The sequence below is a fragment of the Fukomys damarensis genome, unplaced genomic scaffold (genome assembly GCF_012274545.1).
Source record: "Fukomys damarensis isolate Sample0158 unplaced genomic scaffold, DMR_v1.0_HiC HiC_scaffold_37, whole genome shotgun sequence".
Lineage (NCBI taxonomy): Eukaryota > Metazoa > Chordata > Mammalia > Rodentia > Bathyergidae > Fukomys > Fukomys damarensis.
The window spans coordinates 49,910,387-49,938,312 of NW_022900949.1; the positions used below are offsets into that span (position 1 = coordinate 49,910,387).

A 27,926-nucleotide genomic window follows, 5' to 3' on the forward strand; every position below is an offset into this window, starting at 1 on the left:
TGTAAGAAGTTCTTCCCAATTAGATGTACAGATTCAACACAATCCCAATCAAATTCCCAGCAGGTTATTTTGTGGCTAACTCAAAATGATTCTAAAGTTTACAAAGAAGAGCAAAAGACTGAGAATAGCCAACATAATATTGAAGGAAATGAACAGAGGACTGAAGCTATTCAACTTTAAGACTTACTATAAAATCTATAGAGACCATGAGAATATAGCAAAATATACAAGTACGTTAATGGAATAGTATAGAAATCCCAGAAACAGATCCACATAAGTATCATTTTGACACTGTAAATCACAAATTTATTTTATGACACATAAGAAAGACTGTATATATTAGGTCTTCATCCCAGGTTCCTGGATGCAAGAACTTTCAAGATCCTTGAAATCTCTGGAGAGATGAGTGTCTATTTTGTATGTTACTGAGTTGACTAGTGATTGAAAGCCCATAGTTGGTTTCAGGATGGGACAACTGTCAGAGCAATCAACCAATTGATTAGAATTGAACTTACAGCTCTACCCCCCACATTCAGGAAGAGAAGGGCTGAATATAAAGCTTAATAATGGCCAATGACTTGATCAATAATACCTATTTAATAATGTCTCCATAAAAACCCTATATAGGATTCAGAGTTTCTGGACTGGTAAACAAATATGGGTACCAACAGGGTAACACATCACAGCTCCATGGTGACAGAAATTCCTCCCTCAGGACCTTTACACACCTTTCCCTATATGCCTCTTGATCTCATCTTCATGTTCATTACATCCCTTTTTATTTTTCTTTCCTTTATGCCATGCTTTACCATTGAGCTATATACCTAGCCCCTATCCATTAACTGTTACTAAAATAAAACCACCTGAGGCTGGGGGATTTATAAAGAAAACAGGTTTACTTCAGAACCTTCCAGTTCTGAAGGTTAAGGGGTATTGCGCTGACATCAGCTCAGCTCTGGTTAAAGCCCTCAAGGGCATTGGTATCACAGTAGTGGGAGCACATGTGAAGAGGAAAGATCACATGATGAAACAGGAAGCCACAACAAGGGGAGAAGCCTTTATTCTTTTTTATAACTGATTCTTGGAAGAATAACAGAGGTCCTACGAGAACTACTTAATCCCTATTTTGGGCACCACCTTCAGGAACCTCCCACTGTTTCCAATACTGAAACACAGGCACAAACCTCTAATACATGAGCCCCTGGAGGATAAACAAAAACATACAAACAACAGCACCTTTATAATGTCCTTTATAATAAACCAGTAAGTGTCAGTACAACTCTTTTCTGAATTCTGTGAGGAGTTATTGCAAATTATCAAACCTTAGGAGAAACTTGTAAATTCCCTGAATTAATAGCCTAATCAAATAAAAGTGTATAAGGGCTGGGGATTTAGCTCAGCGGTTCAGTGGCCTGCCTTGCAAGCGCAAGGACCCGAGTTCGATCCCTGGTACCAAATAAAAGTGTATAACATGGAGACATACTATGCATGATCTGCATCTGAGGAAGCGGGTAGTCAGGATAAGTTCTTAACCTGTGGGATGAACTCCAGGTAGTGAAATGAATTAAGCTGTCCCCAGAACTAGAGGATTGCCTGGAGTGGAAAATCCACATATCTGATAGATCTCTGAACAAAGGAACAAAGGCAATATAATATGGGATTGGGGGGAAGACTTCAAAAAATGATGCTGGAGCAGTTGGACAGCCACATGGGGAAAAACATTTTATGTATATGGACCTTACATCCTTCACAAAAATTAACTCAAAAGGGATTAAAGCCCTAAGTATAAAATGTACCATTACACAAATGTAGGGTAAACATCAGAAGAAAACCTAAGTGACCTTAAGTATTAGGTATGTCATGACTTTTTAGACAAAGTAGAAGCAATAAAATTTAATAAACTGTGCTTAATTAAAATTGAGTTATTCTGTTATTTAAAAGATAGATACTATCAATAAAGAAGGGAAGAGAAAAAATACAAGAAAAGGAAAAAATGGAAATAAAGTCTTTGTAAATAGGGAAGGGTGGGGAGGGTGAAGGGAAGTCAGGGGAATGGGGAAAAAATAAAAACCAAGATACATCATGTAAAGGTTCAAGATCCCAATGATGAATGTAACTGTACTGTATACCTAAAATGTACCAATAAAGTTAATGGGAAAAAATGCTATCAAAAGAATAAAAAGACTAGGGACAATATTTGCAAGTGACATATCTGATAAAGGATCATTATCTAAAATATACAAAGTTCTTCTAAGTCTCAAGAGAAAGAAAACAATCTGATTTTAAAATAGCAAAAGACCATTAACAGATACCTCAACAATGATATACAAATGGCAAATAAACACATGAAAACATGTTCCACATTATATGTCACTACAAAATTGTAAATTACATTACTACTATATCCTTTATTATAATCCCAAAATCAAAAACACTCCCACTCCCACTCCCAAACAATAGGAAGCAACTGGAATTCTCACTCATTACTGATAAAAATGCAAAATGATATAGCCACTGTAGTAGAAAATTTGGCAGCTTTTTACAAAATAAATATACTTTTACCAAACAATGCACCAATTATTCTCCTAGGTATTTGCTTAAAAGTTGAAAACTTAAATCCACACAAAAACCTACATATAGATATTTGTAGTAGCTTTATTTCTAATTGTCAAAACTTCAGCAAGCAAGATGACCTTCAGTTGGTGACTGAATTTTAATATATCCAAATAATGAAATAGTTTAGCACTAAAAAGAAATGAATGATCCAATCATAAAGACATGGAAGAACCTTAAATACATTATTAAATGAAAGCCAATATGAAATGGATGCACACTCTATGATTCCATTTAAAGGAATTCTGTAAAACTATGGAAACAAAAGACTAGGCTTGCCAGGGACTCAGAAGGAGCTTGTAAAGGGTAATAGGCACAATGCAGAGGACTTTAAGGATAGTGGAGCTATTCTAAATGATCTAGTAATGATGGATATATTTGTCAAAACTTATAAAGTATATGTCACCAAGAATGAAACCTCATGTAATCTATGGAGTTTAGGTAGTAATGGCACATCAAGGTAGGTTGTATTTTAACAAAGGTATTATTTTTGTAAAGGCACTGATAGTGGAGCAAATTTGGTAGGAGTCAGAAGATATAGCTCTCAAGGTAAACATTAATATAACAAGGACAAATAAAGTACAATGTCATTAATTCAAGCCTTCTTTACCATTCCCAAAATTTCACTTGAGCCATCTTAACCACTTATCAATACACACACACATACACACACACACATGGGCAAGTGGTGGTGGTGTACCAAAAAATTTGCTTAGCATATCAATGACTACAATGACAACTGTATTATGAAACTGCTTTTCAAGACTTTATATAAGTGGTATTCTATCTATATAGAAGCAATACATTCCATTTACTATTTTCATTAAAATTTATGACAGCAAATTAAGGTTAAGAAAAAATTGTTCACTATAGCATAAATGACTAAAGTTCTCTGTAATATGAAAATTGAAGTAGCAGTCAACCAAGAAAAGTTCCAATCTCTTCCTAGTAATTCTCACACACACACACACACACACACACACACCCCACACATATGTATAACAGACACACAGGTCTCAAGAAAAATGTCTCCTGTACTAAAAGAAAATGAAAAATCATAAATGTAAAATTCGTTAAATCAGTGTAGTGAAGGTACAAAGAGAACCATAAAAATATTCCAAATGTTTCTGTTATCTAACGCAAATAAACATCTACTGTTAAAGGGATCTTGAAAAATTTAAACTTACAAGCAAAACTATTCTTAAAAAGCAAAAACCTTTTACCAAAACCTTATCAGTATAGCCCATGATTTTTCATATAGAAGTTATTTCTAAAATACATAAACAATCACCACCTTACCACTACCCTAAGAAAAAAAATTATAAAATTTAACAAAATCACATGATGAAAATTTAACTTCCAATAAATAAAAATTACTAGATTTTGTCCTTTCATTTATGGCTCAAGCTTAAAAGCCTAATCAACTCCCTTTCGACATAACACTACTTTCACCTTCAATTAACTCTGTACAATATTAATTTGCAAAACTGGTTCTATACTGTACTAATTATTCTTTTTCGGATAAGAACAACATAATAAGCCTCTCTCAATGCAACATGCACATTTGTAGTCTCTGGACTAGGGATGAATATGTAGTCTCCACGAGGCATTCCAAAATACTTTTCTATATACTTGCTCTCACAGGCAAAGGAAAGAAAACAGAACTCATTAAAAGCCAAGATCATCCTTTCCTGGCCTCAATCTCATATAAGTACACCAGTATTTAAAACCTACTAAGTTGTAGAATAATGACAATGATAGTATCCAAAAAAAATATTAAACTATGGTTACTGCTCTAAAGGAACTTATAATTCACTGATAAAAAACAGTCTTTGTCAGGTAGACTATGAGTTTCTTAGGGGAAGTAAATGTACTATTCCCATTTAATTTGATGAAGGTGTGAAAGATCAAATTCTTTTGGATCATAAATCCTAACACTGATAATAGAGCCAACATTCAGATCTGCCTGATTCCAAAGCCTGGGCTCTTTCTTACCATTCTGCAAAATGGCCGTCCATAACAAGCAGAAAACCATTCCTCCGCACCCAACTAAGATGTCTGAATTCTAATTTCTAGAACTTATGGATGCACTGCCTTACAGAGCAAAGGGAATTGGGCTCTAGATGAAATTGGCTATTTGCCTGCTGAATTAGTTGGCCTTAAAATAAGGAGACTAGCTGGGTATGATGAGGCATACTAACAATCCCATTGTTCAGAGTCTGAGGCAGGAAGATCCCAAGTTCAAACCCAGCCTATGCAATTTAGTGATTTAGCAAGACCCCATCTTAAAAAGTAAGAGTTAGGGGTGTAGCTCCATTGTGAAAGCCCTGGGTTCAATCCTCAAAGCAAAGGCAGGGGACTAAAGCTGGATAAAAGCATTTCAAAATTTTTGGACTTGTTTAGTTCTTTAATAAATAACAATTCGGAACAAGTATCAGTTATTGAAAAGTTAAAGTATCTGATTTTGTACTGTTCCTTTAAATCCGGTGAGTTGTTTCACTTCACTAAACTATTCTTCTAACATCAAGTAACATTTTATCTAAATCTGAAAATTTCTCATTTTGAATGTAGATTAGAAAAACTTGAATTATAAAGGACTCTAACCTGCGAAACAAGAGATTGAGTCTATATAGACACAAATGAATGACTAAAAGAGAGAAGAAAAAGCTCTGTAGAGCTTTGTAATAGAACAAAATTTAGAATGAATGACAAACAGAAAAATCATCATTGGATAGTCAACACACTAATTTTTTCAGGCAAGAACTATGAGTGGATACAAAACTGGTAGGAAAAGGCTAAGAAACTTAATGCATAGTAGCAAAATATTTCCCCCCCATACACACAAAAAACTAATCAATTTAAAGGGGAAAATAGTAATGTTACAGCCAGCTGATTTTTCCTTAGACAAGTGATCACAATTAACACTAACAATAATGAAACATATCAACAAGGACAAACTAATATGATAAAGAAGGGCACAATTTCACTTCTATGATATTCTTGCCAAAAGTGCGTAAGCTGAATTAAATTACAAGTGTAATCAGATAAAGTCAAACTAAGAACATCTCAAAAAATAACTGACCAGAATCCTTAAAAAATATCAAGGTCAAAATGAGAACCAAGACCTGTCATGTAAAGGTACAAGATCCCAGTAATGAATGTAACTACACTGTCTACCTAGAATGTACCAATAAATTCAATTTTAAAAAAATCAAGGTCATTAAGGTTTAGGCTGAGGAATTCTTCCAGATTAGGAGAGAGACATGACAACTAAACGCAACATGGGCTTATACACTAGATTCTGGACCACAAAAAAGGTACTAGTAACTGAAATGTGAAATAAGATGTACATATTAGTGAAAAGTATATCAGCTAATATTCAGAATTTTGTAACGGTACCGTGGTTACAAAAGATACTGGCATGGGGGAAGGCAGGTGAGGGGTAAAGGGGAACTGTACTATTTTTATTTTTGAAGCTTTATTAAAGACTTACACTGTATCGGGAAAAAATCTAAACTAATTCCCACACTATACACTAAAATACAACTCAATAAAAGATCCAAGAACATGAAGGAAAACATAGATGAAGTACTTTATCAAATGGTTTTCTAACTTTTCCCTCAAAATTCAAAACATTTCTTTTACAAATTCATTTATAGGGCTGGGTATTTAGCTCAGTGGTTCCAACGCTGCCTTGCAAGTGCAAGGACCCAAGTTTGATCCCCAGTACCAAAAATAATAGTAATAATAATTCATTTACAAAATCTAGGCCTCAGTGCTATGTAAATTTCACCCACACAAACCTGCCCAACATGGTTTTTATCTCTTGCAAGTCAACACTACAACCACTCTATTCATTATAATCAAACTGCACTTAAACAGAACTATGTGCATATTCCATAAAGTATCATGGGTATATACTGAGCAGCAAGTAAAATTTCAGTAAGTCCTTATTGGAAAAAAACAAAAAAAAAAAACCAACTGATAAAACCAACAGTATTTTTACATGTCTCAAAACACCCATAATATTCAACCTCATAAATTACTAACCAAATAATGTTAAAAGCTGGAGGCCAGCAGCTACAACAATGGGAATAACTTCCTTTACATCTTATACTATTGGTGGCAAACCTAGAGCAAGTGTGTCACAGAAGGCTGTCTGTATCACTGAAAGCTCAAAAAGGCTCACCATCACTGTTTACATCCTTTGCATACTTTATATCTCCACACCGCTTCCCTGTATTCGTTTCCTAGGGTTTGTCAAGTACCACAAACTGGGTGGCTTTAAAGAACAGAAATTTATTATCACACAGCTCTGGAAGCTAGAAATCCAAAATTAAGGTGTTGATAGAGCCATGCTCCTTCTGAAACTCTTCCTGCTTCTGGGAGCCCTAGGTATTCCTTGGTTTGCTTACAGCGTTAACTACTGATCTCTGACTTCAACTTCACCTCACCCAGCCATCTTCTTTATGTGTCTGTCTTCACACTGTATTTTCTTAGTTGTGTCTGTTTTCTCTATAAAGACACCAGTCATACGGACTTAGGAGTCACACTAATTGAGTCTGACCTCACAATGACTTTAGTGTATCTACAAACATCCTATCTCCAAATAAGGTTGTAGTCATAGATATAGGGGTTAAGACTTCAACATATCTTTTTGGGAGACATAAATCAGCCTACAGCACTCCCCCATTCTATAAAAGCAGTCTCTAGAAATTACATGTCAACACTTTTAAGAAACATTTATTGAATAATATATATGGTGTGTGCAAACACACATGCCAGGCAATTTTCTAAGCAAGCACTAAAAACAGAATTGTAAATAGTGAAATCCTTTAAGAATCTACTTCTAGTTCATAGACTAACAAAAAAATAAACATAATAATTTCAGATCGTGAGAAATGCCACGAGACAATAAAAGTGCTTTAAAAGGATGGTCTTGTACTTTTTAAGGAGGCTACATTTAAGCTAAAGCTTGAGGGAAATACAGTATACATAGCCAAAGTAGGATGTTAAAGCAGAATGACTATTATTGACAATGAACATAAAGTATTTGTTTATTTAAATGATATGGCAATACAGCAAAAGTGTAGATACTTTATAACTTCTTGGCTTCTTGGTCCTACTAACTTTGAAAGTATGTAAATCCCCTTCCTCCCAACCCCAAACTTATGACAATGGGAACTGGACCCAAGGCCTTGAGCCTGTGAGGCAAGCACTCCAGTGCTGAGGTACATCTCCCACTTTTATTCTATTTTAATTTTATTTTGAGACAAGGTCTTACCAAATTGTCTAGTCTGGCCTCAAACTTTACTCTCCTGCCTTGGCCTCCAAGTAACTAAGTTATAGGTGTGCAGCACCACATCTATTGCAATTGTGTGATTCTTAAAAGAATGGTTTTATCTTCATATCAAAGTTAGATACAAGTTTATTATGCTATTTCAAATTTGGATAATTTAATTTGAATACCTTATTTATATTATGTTTTCTGATAAAAATTTTGAGTTCTGAAAGATACAATGAAACAACATTATGTGGTGATTATTATACAGCTGTATATTTATTGTTCAACAAATACTATGCTCCATAATTAGGAGAAAATTTTAGAAGAAAAATTTTACAGAAGGTTTAAAAACGTAATATTCCCCTAATGGAAGGTTGAATCATGAACTGTAAAACTGGGAACAGGACAGAAAGTTAGGCGCCATGTTAGTATGAAAGTCTCCAAACCATCATAGCTTCATCACTGCTCAATGCAGCACCATGCTGCCACCTGTCTAGGGCAATCATCTTAACTAAAGATACTTCAGGGATGCCTCTGATCAGGTTCCTACTCTTTATTTATCTAGTGTGTCCCGATGCCAAACTCATATCTACAATAAGAAATGCAAATGCAAGGCATTAGTAAAATGCAAAACTATAGTACTGAAGCAGGACTTAAAGAAAAACAAGTCTTTCTCAAGCTTGGGCACCCACCCCCATCAACTCCCTCACCCCTGTAGCCGTAACTCTTTGTTCTGGTATAGACAAACAACTATGTCCTGTAAGCAAAGTTTATGACACTCTGTTCTCATATGATTTATAAGACACTCTCTTCTTCCGAGGCAAAGTTACAAAACTGTCTGCCCTTGTCATATTCCAGTAAAGTCACACACTACATACTAGAAAAACCACCGTCTTCGACAAAATGTATAAAACCTGGAACCTGTCTTTGTTCGATGCTCAGACATTTTGGACAGAGTTCTGTAAGCCAGTGCACCCATCTTAAATAAATACTCCTGATTCCCATTTGGTCTCCCTGTCTCTTGGAATTCTGCAACAATAGAGAATTATAACAGGGATTAATGGCAATGTGTCTTTTATCATAATAAACACCATTTAAACATTCATATATTTTGATCATCCCTTGTATAAGTAAAATGGTTTCACTGCCCATAGATCTCAACTGCTTTTGTTCATACCATTTTCCTCCTCTATTTCACATACACCACATCACTTTCCCCCTTCTTCCTTATTTCTAAGTCTCTTAACATTTTAAAAGTGTTATGTTCACAGAAGTAATTCATCTTTTCTTCAAAAGCATCCTATGGGGACAGGTGTGGTGGTGCCTGCCTGTAATCCCAGCACTCGGGAGGCTGAAGCAGGAGGATTGCTATAACTTTGAGACCAGCCTGGGCTACACAGTGAGTTCCAGAGCAGTCTGAACTACATAGTGAGACCCTGTATCAAAAAAACAACACCCCCAAATGCTATGGTATTTATTATCTATGCTGGTCACAGCACTTATTTATAAAACTGTCTTAACCAGTAATTATACATGAATATTTGGAGCTTTCCTGGCTTCATAGGTAAGGTCAAGACATTAAACATCTCAGCATAAAAACAGCCCAGCTAGGAGTACATGGCTGAGAAATATTATCTCACACTCAAATTATCTTACTTAACTATATCTCTCCCAATTATCTCTCTCAATCCATATATATACTACTCTCTAATCTTTCTCATCAGTGTAATATACTGATCTCCTGACCAACCAACCACTGTTTCTCATATTCAATGAATGTTTTTGTATCTTGGTCAGATTTCTACCTGACCATATATCCTACTATCCTGGGTAATATTTACCTTATGGGGTCCATTCCCTCACTATTGTTTCATTTTGTTTTGAGATGGGGTCTCACTGTGCAGTTCAGCCTGGCCTTGAACTCACTATGTAGTCCAGGCTGGCTGAACCATAACAGTCCTCCTGTTGGGATTACAGATGTGCAATACCACATCTGGCTTCCCACTTATCTTTAAAGTTATAGGTGGTCAGCTGTTTGCAAGGGGATACAAGATTAGGACATGATTTCATGGTTGACTGAAACATTGATATCTAATTAACCAGCCTCCACTCAAACCCAGCGCAACCCTCTCTGGGAACTAGCCTACAATTTCCTTGCAGCGTGTATCTAATAAACATTCTCCTCGTTCTGGTCTTGGTAAGTACTTTACCACCTGCATCAATGGCCTCCATATGTCATTTCATATGAGACATTTGACTTCAAGTCTCAAGGCTCCTGGACCTTTAGAATTCAATAAAACCTACTCACACAAACTTTCAACGTTACAGTTCAACCAATCTGACTCATTCATCAAACATTCACAGCTCTCTCATATCTACATGAATTATATCTGCTCCTTGATTTTTACATGCAGCCTAGTCCTTATTCCTACCACTGCATACCTCCCATCCATGCAGCCCAGTACTGACTCCTACCATTGCATACCTACCTACCTGTCCCTTCCTCAAGTCATTTCCATAGTATACTTACACAGTAATTACCTAACCATTTCCTAACCGACACTTTTTATTCCTTGTCATTCTGTAAGTCCAAACTCTCCTTCTTGTTCTTGTCCATTCCTCCCTATCAATATTTTATTCTCCACTAACTCTTTCCCCAAGCCTACAAACAATTCAAATGTCTCTTCCTATGGCACCACACACTCAGTTTTCTTTACTAGAAGAGCAATTTGTATTCACTACTACCACCTCCTTTCTCATTCCTTCTACTTTAAAAAAAAAAAAAAATCTAGACCCAATTCTCCATTGAAACCGTTAGCTGCTAAGTGAGGCAAGTACTTGTAGGGCAAACTCCTACATTAATAAACTCTCAAAGTATCCTTTCAAAAGACAAAACTTTTTGGAAAACCTTAAGAAGTACCAGTCAAAAATCACCATGTCACTCATTCTTTTAGGTACCCAGAGTAAACTTAACTTGTTATGATATTTAGCTGGACATGCCTAGAAACTTCTGTGTCTCCGATCATTAGTAGTCTGGACTGAGTATGCACAAAAGTGATCATGTCCACCACCTTAACCTCATGAACATGTACTGTGACATGTTCACAGTATATGCCCAAAAATTATGTGTCACGCTTCCTTCTTAAAATATGACCTTCAACTTAGGATGCTGAAAAACTTAAACTGAGCATGCTCAGGAATGTGCCCAATCCTAAAGAGCTTTCCTATAGCACTTGCGAGATAGCACATGGAGAATCAGCAATGACAGTAATCTGCCAACAGTTAAGGAATATAAAATGTCAAGAGTTTATTTAGATCAGGGTACACTGTCACGAAGGAACAGTGAGCAAGTTTCCAAGACAGTAACTGCACAGTCAGGGTGAGAAATTGGGTGTTTTGTAAGGGGATACCATGTGAGCAAAAGCATCTGGGACAGCAGATCTTTATATTTCAAAAATTGTTCCTCCAGAGTGCCTGGTTTCTGCTGATCTTTCAGGAATATCTTTACTGTATCAAAGCTGTGCACTAAAGTTACAAACTGTCATGGGCTTTTGTTTAGGTCTCACAAAAGGCTCTTCAGGCTTAAATAAGGATATCTGTATGCTTTCACTTTTTTTGGGAATGATGGGTCACTGACCCATCAGAAGAAGAGTACAGTTCTTTTTAATCTCCTTTTTCTCTTAAGTATTAGCGCAGAGGCTCATGATTGTTCAGTATATGCTGGGCAGCACATTGTCAGCAAAGAAATTTGAGTGCTAAGAGTTTTAGCACGTTTGGTCACCAAAATATATACATCTTCACGCTTCCCTTCCTTGAAAATAACACTGCTTGAGTCTGGGCCCCATCCACCATAGGAAGGAGAGCCATGCCTTCTCCCAGTCCAGCAGCCATCGCTCCAGCGCTGCGAAGGTAGCTGCACTGGCACGCCTGAACCCCCATAACTCCCCTTAAACCACCAGCAGTGCTCTCAGACCTCCTGACTGTGCCAATCTTTGGACCCACTCTGCAGAGGCAGAGGTGGTTATCAAGGGTATTTTTCTGAGTTCCCAACTTTGAACATTTCTTTTTAAAGAAAGGGCGTGGGAAACCTGTAATAGACCCGTGTGGAGTTCAACCATTCAGAAGGTTGGGAAACTCAATTTGGGCCATGCAGCCCGAGGTCAGTCAGCGTCAAGGGGTTCAGCCATCAGCTAACTGAGACCAGGGGTATTGCGTCCTCACTCTGCCTGAGCCATTAAATGGTAGATATACTATATTGAAATTTTGTTCACTGCAGACATGCTCTGGACTGCTTCTTGATTTCAATTTAATTCAAATGATTTAAGGGTAACAGACTAGTGACTACCACAGGTGGTCAGTGTCAAAGTTTGGCTTGATTTTTTTTTTTCTAATTGAGGTTATTGGTACAATCTAGGTATACAATACAGTTACATTCATCATTGGGATCTTGTACCTTTACATAATAGGTCTTGATTCTCATTTTTCCCCTTGTCCCTGCCCTCCCCTCCCCATTTACAAACACTTTATTTCCATTTTTACAGTTTCTCATATTTTTTTCCTCTCCCTTATTACCTTTCCCCCACCCTTCCCACTTTCCTTACACCTTTAGCCCTTTACTTCCTATTTCACATTATTAATTGTCTCATTAGGATCCTGTGTACTATTATAGTTTTTCACACCAAAGAAACTATTCGGTATTTCAGTTAAAGAAATCTCTGCATGAACATTAAAAATAGGGAATCCTAAAATAAAACTAATAAGAAAAGTAAAAGAGAAAAGGCAATGATGTAACATCAAAATAATCCTTAATTCTGGAGATGGAAATGGTCCCTGAACATATTTAAATTGCTTCTCGCTCTTATAGTCTTATCTTATTCTTTTTTCATTATTTAGAGAATACTTTATTAGTTTCTGTAATCAAACCCACGTAGATATGACCTTACATATTTAGTACAATGTGTTACCCCTGTACACATGGAAAAAAAATAAATAAAATAAAATAAATTAACATTTCTAGACCAATATGGTTGATAGAAGCCATGAAGGCCCGGCATAAGAAAGAAATGGAAAAAATAAATGCCCAACATAGGAAAGAAATGGAATCCATGAAACAGATTCAAACAGATATCCAGGAGATTAAACACTCTATTGAAAGTGTACCCAACAGAATAAAAGAATGCAAAGATAGGCTCTCAGATATAGAAGATAAGATTGCAGTCAGTGACCATGAAAAGAGAGGTCTCTTAAAAACAGTAAGAGATCATGAGAAATCGATCCAACAATTCCTAGATGATGCAAAGAAGAATAACATGAGACTGATAGGAATCCATGAAGTAACAGGAGAAAATACAAATAAATGACTGAAAAAAGCTCTTCGCAGAATTAATGACAGAAAACTTCCCAAACAGAGGGGAAGAATTTGACATTCAGATAACTAAGGCAAATAGAACCCCAACTAGCCACAATCAAAAAAATGTACACCTAGATATATAATAATCAAGATGCCAGAAACCCAACAGAAGAACAAAATACTACAAGCAGTAAGAGAAAAGAAACAAATCACATGCAAAGGAAAGCCCATCAGAATCAAAGCAGACTTTTCAACACAAACCCTTGGGGCAAGGAGGGCCTGGAATAAGATAATTCAAGTACTAAAAGAGAACAACCTCCAACCTAGACTGATGTATCCTGCAAAACTCTCTTTCAAAATGGATGGGGAAATAAGACACTTCCACAACAAAGAACACCTGAGAAACTACATGAATACCAATGCAGCACTACAAGCAGTTCTAAACAAGATCCTAGAAAAAGACAATGAAGGCAACAACACCATGAGGCCCAACAGAGCAAATGAAATAGGCAAGGCAAGAAACTAAAAGGAGAAGGTGAAAAAGTAAAAAGAGTCAACAAAAGGCCAATAACATGTCAATAATAAGTCAGTACCTATCAGTTATAACCAGCAATGTCAATAGCCTCAACTCACCAATCAAGAGAAAGAGACTGGCCAAATGGAATAAGAAGCAAAATCCAACAGTATGTTGTATACAAAAAACACACCTAGTGCAAAAAGAAGCCCATAGACTGAAAGTGAAAAGATAGAAAACAATTCTCCATGTGACAGGAGCCCAGAAAAAAACAGGGGTAGCAATCTTATTTGCAGACAAAGTAAATTTCAAACCAAAACTGATTCTAGTATTATTGATGTAGGATAGCACTGTATCATACCTCTATGAATGTAAAATATCTTGTACCTGCTTTATGATGCATAGTAGTGACCATGTTTCATCAGAGCTATAGTAAAAGATGTTACTCTAGAAGGTTCTCTTTCCAGAGGATGATTAAGATGCTAATTTAAAAAAAAAATGGTGCCAGGTACTACAACAGCAATAGAACTTAGCTGTTTTCTGGATATTATTCTTTTGTTTTTGTTTTGTTTTGTTTTGTTTTGTTTAATGGAATGTGCTGAATGTCTATAATTTTGTTCAGATGACTGCAGAACCTGGAAAAGCTGTTGCTGCTATCGATGCATAACATACTGCTATTATTAGTCTTTTTATATAAATATTAATATATATATATATACATATATTATACATATATAAATTGAATTTTGGGAAACTTTAACGGTGCTGTCAACTTTGGAAAAAGTTCTCCCAATTTACTGTGTTGAATTGGCATTGTACAGAAATGGACAGCCATATTGGTCTAGAAATGTTAATTTTTTTATTTTCATTTTTTTTTTCCATTTGTACAGGGGTTAACGCATTGTACTAAATATGTAAGGTCAAATCTAAGTGGGTTTGATTACAGAAACTAAAAAGTATTCTCTAAATAATGAAAAAAAGAATAAGACTACAAGAGCAAGAAGCAATTTAAATATGTTAAGGGACCATTTTCATTTCCAGAATTAAGGATTATTTTAATCTTACATCATTGCCTTTTCTCTTTTACTTTCCTTTTTAGTTTTATTTTAGGATTCCCTATTTTTAATGTTCATACAAAGATTTCTTTAACTGAAATACCGAATAGTTTCTCAGGTGTGGAAAACTGTAATAGTACACAGGATTCTAATGAGATAATTAGTAATGTGAAATAAGAAGTAAAGGGCTAAAGGTGTAAGGAAAGTGGGAAGGGTGGGGGAAAGGTTATAAGGGAGAGGAAAAAAATATGAGAAACTGTAAAAATGGAAATAAAGTGTTTGTAAATGGAGAGGGGAGGAGGGGGTGAAGGGAGGGCAGGGACAAGGGGAAAAAAATGAGAATTAAGACCTATTATGTAAAGGTACAAGATACCAATGATGAATGTAACTGTATTGTATACCTAGATTGTACCAATAAATTTAATTTAAAAAAAGAAAATAACACTGCTTTGGAAATAAAAGCTCTTCTTACTCACTGAAGGTAATAAATCTTCCTCCATTCTTTCATCTTCCAGGTGTTCATTGGCTTTGCACTCATGAAGAGAAGAATCTTTTGCATTCAGTTGCAAAATTAGTCTTTAAAAAAAAGTAGTAGTGAATATTTCAAGATAGTAAAGAATTACTGTTGGTCTGATTCTATAAAGCAAAAGTGAGAAATAGGCAAATATATAAGGTGTAATAAAAATATATATATTTATTATAATAAAAGACACACAACCATTAACCCCCCGCCCAACACTCCCTCTCGCTTCAAGTACACTTATGCCATCATTCTTGCCACTTTCTGTAGCAGTTCTGGAAGTCTGCTTTCATAAGTGTCTTTAGTTGTGCTGTCTTGGCAGACTCAAGTGTCCTCAATCAATTCAAAACATTTACTTTATTTGGTGGTTCTGACTTTAAGGAAGAAGCAGAAGTTGCATGGAACCAGATTCAGCAAATAAGATGGCTGAGGACACCCTAATGTTTTAGGGTTTGTTTTTGAAATAACATTTACTGGTACATTTTAGAAATATATAACGATAACATTCATCATAAGGAATTTGTACCTGTACATGATATACCTTGCTTGCTTCTTCTTTTTTTTTCCCATTCCCTTCCCCTCTACTCTTCTTCCCCTCCTTACTTACAAAAGCTTTGTTTCCATTTTTTTCCTTCTGTTCGCTCTCTTTTTTCTTGTCCCTTCTTTCCTTTCTCCTTCCCCTGCTCATTTGAACATTTTCTCCTCACTTCCCAATAGCTATTATACATTTTGGTCCTTATTTCCACTTTCAGTCTCTCACACCAGAGAAACAATGCGGTATTTAGACATATGACTGACTGATGTATTTTATGAGCCCGCTTTTCTACTGAATGGCAATGGGTAGTGTCCTTCACTGTAGTGTTGTTTTGTTTTGTTTTGTTTTTAGACAAGGCCTTGCTATGTAGGTCAGACTGGCCTCCAACTCTGGGCGATCCTCCTCCTTTAGCCTCAATACTGAGATTATAGGTGTGCACAACAACTCTTAGCCTCCATTGTATTTTTTAATCGCATCTTATAACAATATGAATGAGGACTTCCAGAACTACTTCAGAAATATCAGGACTGATAGGATAAGTGTGTCCACAAGAAGGGGGAAGAGTTTTCCAGAAGATTAATGGCACTGTGTCTTTTATTGTAATTAATTCTTTAAACAATCACCATATTTGTTGGGGTTATCATTTGTGCACTTAAAAAGTCACCCACTCTGAACTATATAGGGGGCACAAAAAAAGGAAACAACTTAATGCTCTAAAATTGTATAAAATTATCAGTGAAATATATTTATGTACCACTGAAAAGAATATTCAAAAACACCTAAACCTGAAATGTTTATAATATATAGAAAGTGCTAATATACAGACATATATAAAGGATGACTTCTTCCACACATTTTTTCTTACTGTGATTCTAGGAGCTGAATCCAGTAACTTGTACCTACTGGGCAAGTTCTGTACCACTGAGCTATGTATATTATATCCCCAGTTCCCTCCCCTTTGTTATTTTTCCAAGACAGACTCTCACTAAGTTGCTCAGGCCAACCTTAAACTTGTAATCCTTCTGCATCAGCCAGCCATGGAAGTGAGATTTACACACATACACCACCACACCCTCCACATTTTATATATTTTCTACCCATTTCCTCTACATTTTATATACCACTATATAATCACTGAAACCCAGCACTCAGGAGGCTGAAGCAGGAGGATCAATGCAAGTTCAAAGACAGCCTGGGCTACGTAGTGAGTTCAAGATCAGCCTGATCTGCACAGAAGAAAAGAAAAAGAAAAATGAAATGCACTAAATGTTAATAGTAGCTCTCTATGGTTATGTATCTATATATTAATTTACTGTACTTTTCCTTATATTTCTTGGTATTAAATATAAAAAAGGAACTATTATCAGTAATTTTTATCGACAATAGAATATAGTTGATCAGAACTGACACAAGCAGCCAAGGACAATAGTCACTAGGACTGTGGTCACCATGTTACCTAGACATTGTAACTTAAAACTAAAACGATTAAAAATATATTTCAACCCAGGCAGCTGTACACATCTATAACTGCAGTGCTTAGGAAGCTGAGGCAGGAGGACTGCAAAACTGAAGCCAGCCACAGTAAGTTCAACGGTGGCCTGAACTACATAGAGAGACCTTATCTCAAAAACAAAGCAAAAAATATATACACATAAGTATTTCCTCCCTCAAAGAGCATATTGATTTAAAAGATCCACAAATTTTAGTACTTCCATTTCTTGAGGTATTTCTCAAAAAGGTGATGGGAAGCTCACTTTCTATGTAGATCTATCATGAAACACTTTTCTTTAATATTCCTGAGTGTTACTTTAATAGATACTAAACTTTTTTTTTTTTTTTTTTTGTACCAGGGATTGAACTCAGGGCCTTATGCTTGCAAAGCAGGAGGCAGAACCACTGAGATAAATCCCCAGCCCCAGAAATTGAACTCTTGATCCTCTGTCTCAGTCTTGCTAGTGCTCAGATTAGAAAAATAAACCTGGCTCAAAAGTGATTTTTGATATAGTGCATGAGGGTAATTTTTTTATCGCTCATTATTTTTGCTAGCTAAATCAAACCATCAAATATAATTATATATACCAGCCCCCTGTAACTTAAGTGTATCAGTTTCAACATTACCATCATAATAATTTTTAAGCTATAAGAAAAATAGAAACAGAAGATACGTATTTATATAAGCTATAGGTCTTAATACTATTTGCTGAACTAATCAGCTTAAACCGGTTTTACAAACTGAAATCACTTCTGAAATCATTAATTTAGTTTCAACTGAATTATAAAATCCATAATTATACTTTAATTATATTTGCTGTTATTTAACTGTCAGAATCAGTAGAACAAGCCCTCAATGTAAAACTAGTTTAAAAAGATAGTGGGTATTAATGAAAACTGCCAATTAACAAGATATATTACTGTGCCATTTTGCATGCCCCTTTTGATTTTTATAATGGTAGATCTTAATTATGACTGACTTTATAAGCCTCAAAATCCAATGTACATAACACTAACTCCCCTTACATCATCCAGATACCCCAAAGAGGCAATTATTCATGGAGCTATTAAAAGAATCCAAGTGAGAGGTGATTGTAATTTGATTCATGTAACAAAAGCAAATTTAGACACTGTTCCTGGTTTTAGTATTCCTTTGACCCAGCACAATTAACAACCTTCTCATGCCTTGACCCAATTAATTCCTCTGAGGTACATATATACTTCACCACAGAATGTAACTGACAGCTGTGAAAAGCTTTAAACAACTGTAAATTGAGAGAAAACACAAGACTCCAACATTCTTAAGAGGGTTCTGAAAAATTATTTTTGTAAAAATTGGTCTGCCTCACTTTCATTATTCATAAAACTACTTCCAGCAAATTGTGTCATGTAATATAAGTGTTAAATTTTCATATGCTTTTCTGTTAAACTTCAAGAGGTTTGAGAAGATTCCTTCATAAACCCTCTTTCATTTGCTCAATTCTCTTCTCAAGCATATTAGACTCCATTAACAGCCAATCATGTAAGCTGAGCTGCAAGTGACCTGAGAGTTGCCATAGCAACAGCTGCTTTCTGAAATACGTGTTATGCATTTTAAAAGCTCTCACAGAGAGGATACCACATCTATCAATTAACAACCAAAGCTCAACACAGCACATTACTAAAATGAAACAGAAAAACTGAACTACTTTAAGAGAGCAACTATTTCCTGATAAAAAGGGTGTTTGATACTCATGACCCAAAATGCTATTGTGATTTATAGATTTCAAATAAAATCTGTAATTAATAACAAAGTTGCATACCTTGTTTATTAATCCACAAAACTTGATACAGTAAAAAAGAATAGGACTACATTTAGCAAGGAACACTGCAATGGTGGTGAACCTATAGCACACATGCCACAGCAGGTTGCATCATTGAAATCTCTGAAAGGTTTGCCATCATTGATAGTGTAATGTATAAATATATGCTGGCATATACTAGTGCTGTACAATGTCTTATAACTATAATAATGAAAAGGCCTTGATATGCTACACAAGATGTTTACCAAAATGTGTAACAGTGTGTGCATGTATACTTCATAGACAAGTGAAAAGGTGTGAAAATATGTACCAAAAACATTTGGCTATTTTCAAGAAAATGATTATTTTATGCACAGCTTGTCAGGCTTTACTGCTGAAGTCATTCTCTGAGCAGTATTCAGTTCTGCAACAGTAATAAACTTTAAAAAAAATACATATCTGCAAAATAATTTCATTTAATGTCCACCATCAAATGAGAAAACACTAGGGCTGGGGATTTAGTTCAGCGGTTCCACCACCTGCCTTGCAAGCGCAATGTCCCAAGTTCAATCCCGGTACCAAAAAAGAGAAAACAGTAAAGTTTAGCAGTCTTGAAGATTCAATTTCTAAAACTATAGTCAACCAACTAGTTCAAGTGAATAAACAGAATGAACAAAAATGTTTGAATTATGTATTACTCAATGTTTTTAACCAGAAAAAAATGCTATAAATAGCATAATTCAATAAAACATTGAAATAACTAATAATACTTTAATAGTCAAACACTGGAAAAATATTTTGTGTAAGACTAGAGATATTTTTTTGTTTTCCCCTACCCCTCTCACTTCCTGTTCCCCTTTGTACCTTTTCTTATTTCACATTATCTAGTATACATTTAAGTCCTTATTTACACTTTGTTTCTCACACTAAACTATTCAGTATTTTCATGTGTCCTATTTATTTCACTTGAGTATCGCCTCAATGTGCATCCAGTTAGCTATAAATGTCTCTAGTTTCTCATTCTTTATGGCTGAGGAGTACTCCATTTTATTAAAAATAAACATTTTCTTTATCCAGTCTTCCACTGATGGGCAACTGGGCTGCTTCTAAGTTTCAGCTATCATGAATTATACTGCTATGAATATGGGTGCACACATATCACTGTGGTATGATTCATGGTCATTCGAGAGATGCAGATGAAAACAAGAGTGAGATTCCACCTCACCCCACAAAGAATGGGTGCTATCAAGAAATCACACAATAACAAATGTTGGTGGGGTTGTGGGGAGAAAGGAACCCTTCTCCATTGTTGATGGGAGTGCAGACTGGTGCAACCACTATGGAAATCAATATGGAGATACCTCAAAGAGCTTGGACTGGAGGTTCCATTTGACCCAGCCATCCCTCTATTGGGTATCTTTCCAAAAGAACTAAAAGAATCATATCACAGTGATATATGCACACCCATGTTTATAGCAGCACAGTTTGTAATAGCTAAAACTTGGAAACAGCCCATTTGCCCATCAGTTGGAAACTGGATAAAGAAGATGTGGTTTTTCTATAAACTGGAGTATTACTCAGCCATAAAGAACGAGAAAATAGATTCATTCATAGGAAAATGAATACATATTGAAGATATACTCCTAAGTAAAATAAATAAGTCACACATGTGTAAATACCAAATAGTTTCTCTGGTGTGAATAAACTATAATAATACATAAGATCCTAATAAGATTACTGACATTGTGAAATGGGAAGAAAGGGGCTAAAGGTGTAGGGAAGGTGGGATGGGTAGGGGAAGGGTAATAAGGGAAAAGAAAAAAATGTGAGATAATGAAAAGATGGAAATAAAGTGTCTGTAGATGAGGAGGGGAGGAGGGGGTGAAGGGAGGGCAGGGACAAGGGGAAAAAATGAGAACCAAGACCTGTCATGTAGAGGTACAAGATCCCAGTAATGAATGTAACTGTACTGTATCCCTAAAATGTGCCAATAAACTCAATTAATGCTGGAAAAAAAAGATCTGAGATTCAGGTTAAGGTTCACTTGCATAGCTAAGACTAGAGATTTTAATGTCTTAAAAGTCTGTTTTGTATATATTCTGACAAAATTTTCAAAAAGTGCAAAGAAAGAATTTAAAACTGGGTGTTACTATTAATACATACGCAGAAAAACTGTTTAGCAACAATGCACCATATCAATGCCTAAATATAGCCCCCAACATATTACAATCTTAAGACCAATGTTTAAGTTTTACTGTATTAATGAAGTATTCATTGGTTTCCCAGAAAAGTCATCTGTCCTGATAGATCTGTTCTAGATAATAGGAAATATAGTATGCTTTTCCTTTCAATATAAAAACTTCTTCTGAGGAAAAAGGGGAGGAGACACTGAAGGTTAAACCCAGGACCTCACACATGCTAGGCAAATGCTCTATTGCTGAGCTACACTCTGGTTTTTTTGGTACCAGGATCAAACTCAGGACTTTGAGCTTCCCAGGCAGGCACTTGCATCACTGAGCTAAATCCCTGGCCCACCCTGCTTTTTCATTTTGAGTCCCTCTAAATTTTCTAGGCTAGCTTCAAACTTGTCATCCTCCTGCCTCAACTTCCCAAGTAGTTGGGGTTACAGACATAAGCTACCCCACTCTGCCAAAATCTTACCCCTTTATTTCAATTGTGTGTGCCTGATATTCTCACATAAATTTAGAACATGGTCAAAATAAAAGTCCACTATTAAAGTCTCTAACAATAATCTCTTAAGCACTTAAAAGCAATTTACACATATTAATTCATGTACTGTTGTCAACCCCATTTTAGATAGTGAAACTGTGGTTCAGAAAAGTTAATTTACCAAAAACCACACAGTAAATTGTGAAACCAATGTTATTAACCCAATCTGACTCTATTCTTCATTTTTAACTACTATCCACAAAGCTCACGTCAGCATGCAAATACGGTTTGCAATCTACACTTCATCCTAACAAATTAACATTTCTCTAATCATTTTACATCCTTTCTTTCCTTAGGTTGACTCAGTCTTTGCTCTGCCAAGTTCCCAATATAATAATCCCAACACAGCAAAACACAAATTTAAAATAAAAATAAAATTAGATTGAATGTATACTCAAAAAGAGCAACTGACATGGAACAGAAAGCTAGAAGGGATAAGACAAGTTCAGGTCAGCAAGGGGCTGTTTGGAAAAACCCAGGAGAAGCCGCTCAAAGAGCTGGTCAATTAATGGTCACTGAAGCTAAGAAAAGAAAGGAGAGCTGTTGACAGACAAATATGAGATATCCAAAGGGAAGAAGAGATAGTGAAACAGTCCATGAAAGATGCTGCCAGGAAGGGCCAGAAGGATGTCTGTGTGGTTCTAGCCAAGGAGATGATCTGGTCGAGGAAGGCTGTGAGCAAGCTGTATGCATCCAAAGGACAAATGAACTTCGTGCTCATGGTGATGAAGAAACAGCTTGCAGCCCTGCAAGTGGTCAGGTCCCTGCAGAAGAGCACAGAAGTGATGAAGGCCATGCAGCATCTTGTGAAGATCTCAAAAATCCAGGCCACTATGTGGGAGCTGTCAAAAGAGATGACGAAGGCTGGGATCATAGAAGAGATGTTAGAGGACAATTCTGAACCCATGGACGATCAAGAAGAAATGGAAGAAGCAGCTGAAATGGAAACTGACAAAATCCTCTTTGAAATTACAGCAGGAGCCTTAAGCAAAGCGCCCAGTAGTGAGACCGATGCCCTTCCTGATCCTGAACTTCCAGGAGCAATGGCCACATCTGAGGATGAAGAAGAGGAAGAGGCCCTGGAGGCGATGCAGTCCCAGCTGGCCACACTTCACACTTAGGACCCTCAGACTCTTCCCTGAGGTCTGAGAACACCTGCCTGATGGTATTCACACAATGATGAAGAATGCCATTTCATCCATCTCTTGCACTACATCTCTGTTGTGAGGCATTTCATTTTGGAGAAGGTTCTATGCTTATCTCTCTTCCCTTTGTGAAGAGGTTCTGGGATCCCAAAGGAACTATTTTTATGAAGGTGGTGTGACTTGTTTTGAGGAATATAAACAAATATGTTTTGGGGGAAAGCAGAGAAATCCTTTTCTTATGAATTTTAAGAACACAGTTGATTGCTTGAATGTTTAGGACTTTTTTTTGGGTGTGTAAAACATTGTATAAATGGATTTCAATAATTTTCTGATTTAACTTTTTTTGTTCGGTTGGTTTTTTTGTTTGTTTGTTTTTTTGAGACAGGGTCTCACTATGTAGTTGAGACTGACCTGGAACTCACTATGTAGCCCAGGCTGGTCTTGAACTCACAGCGATTCTCCTGCCTCAGCCTCCAGAGTGCTAGGATTAGAGGCATGTGCCACCATGCCCAGCCTGATTTAACATTTTAAAAAGAGAGCAACTGGTTTACACATGAAAGCTGCATTAAAAAAAAAAAAATCACAAGATAAAATAGCTGAGATTTCACTCTTTTATACAAATAGACAAATACGTATGGAGAAATATGGTTATGGTGCTGCCATTGACATATAGTAGTTATTTAAGGTTATTTGTCAGACACTTCCTTGAGATATTTCTTTATATGCTCTAACACTTAATTATCTTTAAAAAAAAAAAAAAACCCTAAGAAGTAGATACTACTATTCATACTTTAGAATAAGAAGACAGTGGGCCAGGGATTTAGCTCAGTAATTCCACTGCCTGCCTCACAAGTAAAAGGTCCCAAGTTCGATCCCTGGTACCCAAAAGAAAAAAAGAAAAGAAAAGCAAAAAGAATCTGAAGGCAGTTACAGAAAAATTTGGTAATGTGCCCAAGAGTATGCAGCAAACTGACAAAACTGAGATTCAAACACTGAGGACAGCTTGACGAGAGATTGGTTTCATCTCCTCACTCTTAAACAAGATGAAACCAATTAACACCAAGGACAAGGGGAATTAAAGATTTTACAGGTTAAGTAGATTTGTCATACATAAAAATTATAAATATGCATAAAATTATCAGTATTCATAAAAACTTTAAACTTTTGGAAAAATTGGAAAACACTACAATTTAACAATTCAAGATTGATAAACTATCATGCTTTCAACAGGGCACCTGTTGTGCCTTTTCTTTCACTTACAGTTTTTAGGTAATGACAGAAAGCTATTTTGTGTTAAAACAAACTTAGAAAATAAATCAAATCAAAAACATATGGGTGGGGACAGGGATTTAGCTCAGTGGTTCTGCCGCCTGCCTTGCAAGTGCAAGGACACAAGTTTGATCCCCGGTACCAAAAAAAAAGAAAGAAACATATGGGTGACTGGTCCATCATCAGATCAAAAACTTGGATGCCTAAAAATTTAAAACAAATGAGATCAGACTTAGAAAAAGTAAGTAAAGGAAACTACAGACAAGGTATTAGTTCAAGTCTACTGAAAAGAGTCAAAGAAAGGTTCCAATCCTAAAACACAGAGAGCAGCAGGTAGGGATACAATATCAACAACATGTATCAGTAAATAAGAACTGCATTCCAAATGGCTTGGTCAGTTAGGCCTTTCCTTCTCTCCCTACATGAAGAGATTAAAAATGGCTATTGGACTGAGGATCAAGTCAAGATACTACTCCTGAAAGTATGTATCTGAAATACTTGTGAGGCCTAGTGGCGCCTATCTGCAATCCCAACACTCAGGAGGTTAAACTACACAGTAAGTTCAAGGTCATGCATGGTGAGACACTGTCGCAAATAATGAATAAATGAATGAATGAATGAATGTTAACATCTGGGAGGTATACAATAAAAACTACAAACTGAAGTTAGGTGTGTACTATTTCACAGAACCTTCCCAAATTGATATACTTAAAAATTCATGTGTGTACTGAGTAGCAGTGTAAAATGTATTTTATTATATTATGATGCATAATTTTTTCAAGTTAGAAACCTGTTTGACTAAAAAGTTTATGTACAGCAATAAACTGTACTGTACGGAAGGCTACCAAGAGTGGGTATCGAGGCCTAAAAGTAAAGCAGAACACTTGAAACAGTAAAGCATAATAAGATAAAGGTAAGAAAAAGCATAATTATTTTGACAATTGTGGGTACTTACCAGACAGGCTCATAGTCACCCATATACCTTAAAGCACTACTTCTCAACCTTCACCAACCCCCAAAGAAGCTCTTTCAGATGTTTTTTTTCTAACACTCTCACAAAATTTTGGTATCACAAATATAGTATATATCTATGTGCATTGCATATACTTGTGGTTAATATAAAAAGAGCAACAGCTGTTTATCCAGTGCCAACCAAGGGAAAGAACTGTGGATAAAACAAATTTGCAGCAGAGAACTTCAGTTCAGTTACTAAACTGAGTAGTTTAATCTTTCTTCAAAAATATGGATAAATAACCAAGAATCGACAAACCTGAGAAAAACAAAAGATGAAAAAAACAAACCAACCATCCCATTTGCACAAGAAGTAACTCCAATAATCAACAACATGGATTCTATCAGAAGACTAAAAAGCTTCTGTACAGCAAAAGAATCAATCAATAGTAAAGAGACAACCAACAGAATAGGAAAAACATTTTGCCAACTACTCTTGAGACAGAGAACTAATACCTAGGATATATAAAGAACTCAAAAAATTAAATCACCTAAAGTTAAAGACCCAATCAAAGGGCAAGAGAAATGAAAAGATACTTCACAGAGGAAGGAATAGAAATAGTCAATAAATACATGAAAAAATGTCCAACATCTCTGGACATTAAAGAAATGTAAATTAAAACAACCATAAGATTCTCCATCTTACTCTAGAAAGAATGATAATCATTAAGAAATCAAATAATGGGCAGGGCATTTAGCTCAGTGGTTCCACCACCTGCCTTGCAAGCACAAAGAACTGAATTTGATACTCAGTACCCCCCCAAAAATCAAATGATAATAAATAATAATAAATACTGGCATGGCTGTGTGAAAAAAAACCCTCCTACATTGTTGGTAGGAATGTAAACTTGTACAACCATTATGGAAATCAGTATGGAGATTTCGCAGAGAACTGAAATTAGAAATTCTCTACAATCCAGCTGTCCTCCTCCTAGGTATCTTCCCTAAACAGCTTAAGACATCATACTACAGCAATACATGCATACCAATGTTGGTGAATATTGCGTATGTGACACAGTGAGCTGTTTGTTTCACCAAAGCTCTAAAAGTTTTGCCATCTGTGCTTTATGCCCATCAACAGACAACTGGATTAAAAAAAAAAATGTGGTATCTATTTATAATGGAATACTACCTGGCTATAAAGAATGACAAATGTGAGACATGTGTAGGAAAATAGATGAACCTGGAAAATACAATGTTGAGTAAAATAAACCAGACACAGAACCTTAAATGCCACATGGTATCTCTCATTTGAATGAGGCAAAGTACAAACAGTATAATAAAGGATTTACAGAAGGAGAAAAGGGAATGATGGATCTCTTGCAATAGGACCAAAGGAAAGGGCAAGGGGGTAGACAGGAAGTAAAGACATGCCACATGCAGGAACCTAATAACTTCAATGAATGTAAATATTATATGTCACATGAGCTAAGATTAATAATACCAACAAGAATGAAAATTGAGATAGAAGAACTGGAGGAGGGAGAGGAGGGAAAGGAAAGGGAATTTAAAATAAATAAACAAGCTACAGTATGTACATATAATCATGCCCCAAGATGACTGTAAACTGCATGCACTGCAAACATATACTAATAAAATAAAATTTAAAAACATAAATCAGTAAGAGTAATCAGAGAGGCGGCAGATCACAAATCCAAAGAGGGAAGGTACAAACCAAAAAAGATTATTCCCAAGCTTTGAAATGTAGTGAAACTTCCCCAGCTGGTTTGAAACTGCTTGGAATTTACAACTCCTTTTTCCTACTTTCTTCCCCCCATTTTTGGAGGGGGCACCAGCAATCAATCTCAAACTCAGTTCCTTGTGCTTGTGAAGCAGGCACTAGAAACACTGAGCTAAATCCCCGACGCTCTTCTCCCTTTTTGACCCAGAATTACATAACTGTCCCAACACCACTTAGTTTCAGAACTTCACAGGGTGTCACCATATTTATGACTTAGATGAGTGATTTAGGGCTTCTGAGTTAACAAAATTTACATAAAACTTAGAACATATTAGGGTGAGATCTTTAGGGAACACAGAATAAGGTAAATTTGTTTTATAGTTGGATATGAATCTCCAACAGGTGGAAGTATTTGGGCCCCTGTGATTTTTGCCTGCTGCTGTTATTCTTGTGTGTCTTACAAAACACAGTAAAAAGGTAATGAACTTCAAAATAGGAAAATTATCATAGGCAACACAAGTATGCTCAATGCAATCACACTAGCTCTTGAAAGAAGAAAGCAGAAGAATCAAAGGATGCAGAAAAGGCAGAGACATCTAAAGCTTGAGAGGAATTCCACCCTTTATTGCCAGTTCTGAAATGAAGAGGATCATAAGCTAAAGAAGTAACCTCTAAGGAATTAAACAAGACTCATTACCCCATGCCAACCAGCTAGCAAAGAAATTGGACCTCAGTTCTACAGCCACCCTGAAATCAATTCAGACAACTGCCTGAATGATCAAGCCTGAGTGACTTAGCAAAAATCTGTCTCAAAAAATATTTTTTTTCATTAAAAAACAAAAACATGGGCCAGGGATTTGGTTGAATGGTTCTGCTGTCTGCCTCACAAGCACAAGGTCCTCAATTCGATCCCTGATACCAAAAAAAAAAAAAAAAAAAAAAAAACA

The 27,926-nt window shown here is 36.0% G+C and overlaps 1 protein-coding gene and 1 pseudogene across 3 annotated transcripts in view; one reads left to right on the plus strand and one right to left on the minus strand.

The window, feature by feature from the left end:
- The window catches only part of Stag1 (stromal antigen 1), a 366,592-nt gene that overhangs the window by 277,467 nt on the left and 61,199 nt on the right, over positions 1-27,926 (minus strand). Inside the window, exon 1 of one of the 3 annotated variants that reach the window (XM_010625516.3) lies at positions 15,293-15,340. The exons of the other annotated variants lie outside the window; for them this stretch is intronic. The gene's annotated coding sequence lies outside the window, so the exon portion shown is untranslated. Of the gene's footprint in view, positions 1-15,292; positions 15,341-27,926 lie in introns of those variants that run through there. 3 annotated transcript variants of the gene reach the window in all.
- On the plus strand, positions 22,260-22,994 carry LOC104863239 (annotated as a pseudogene).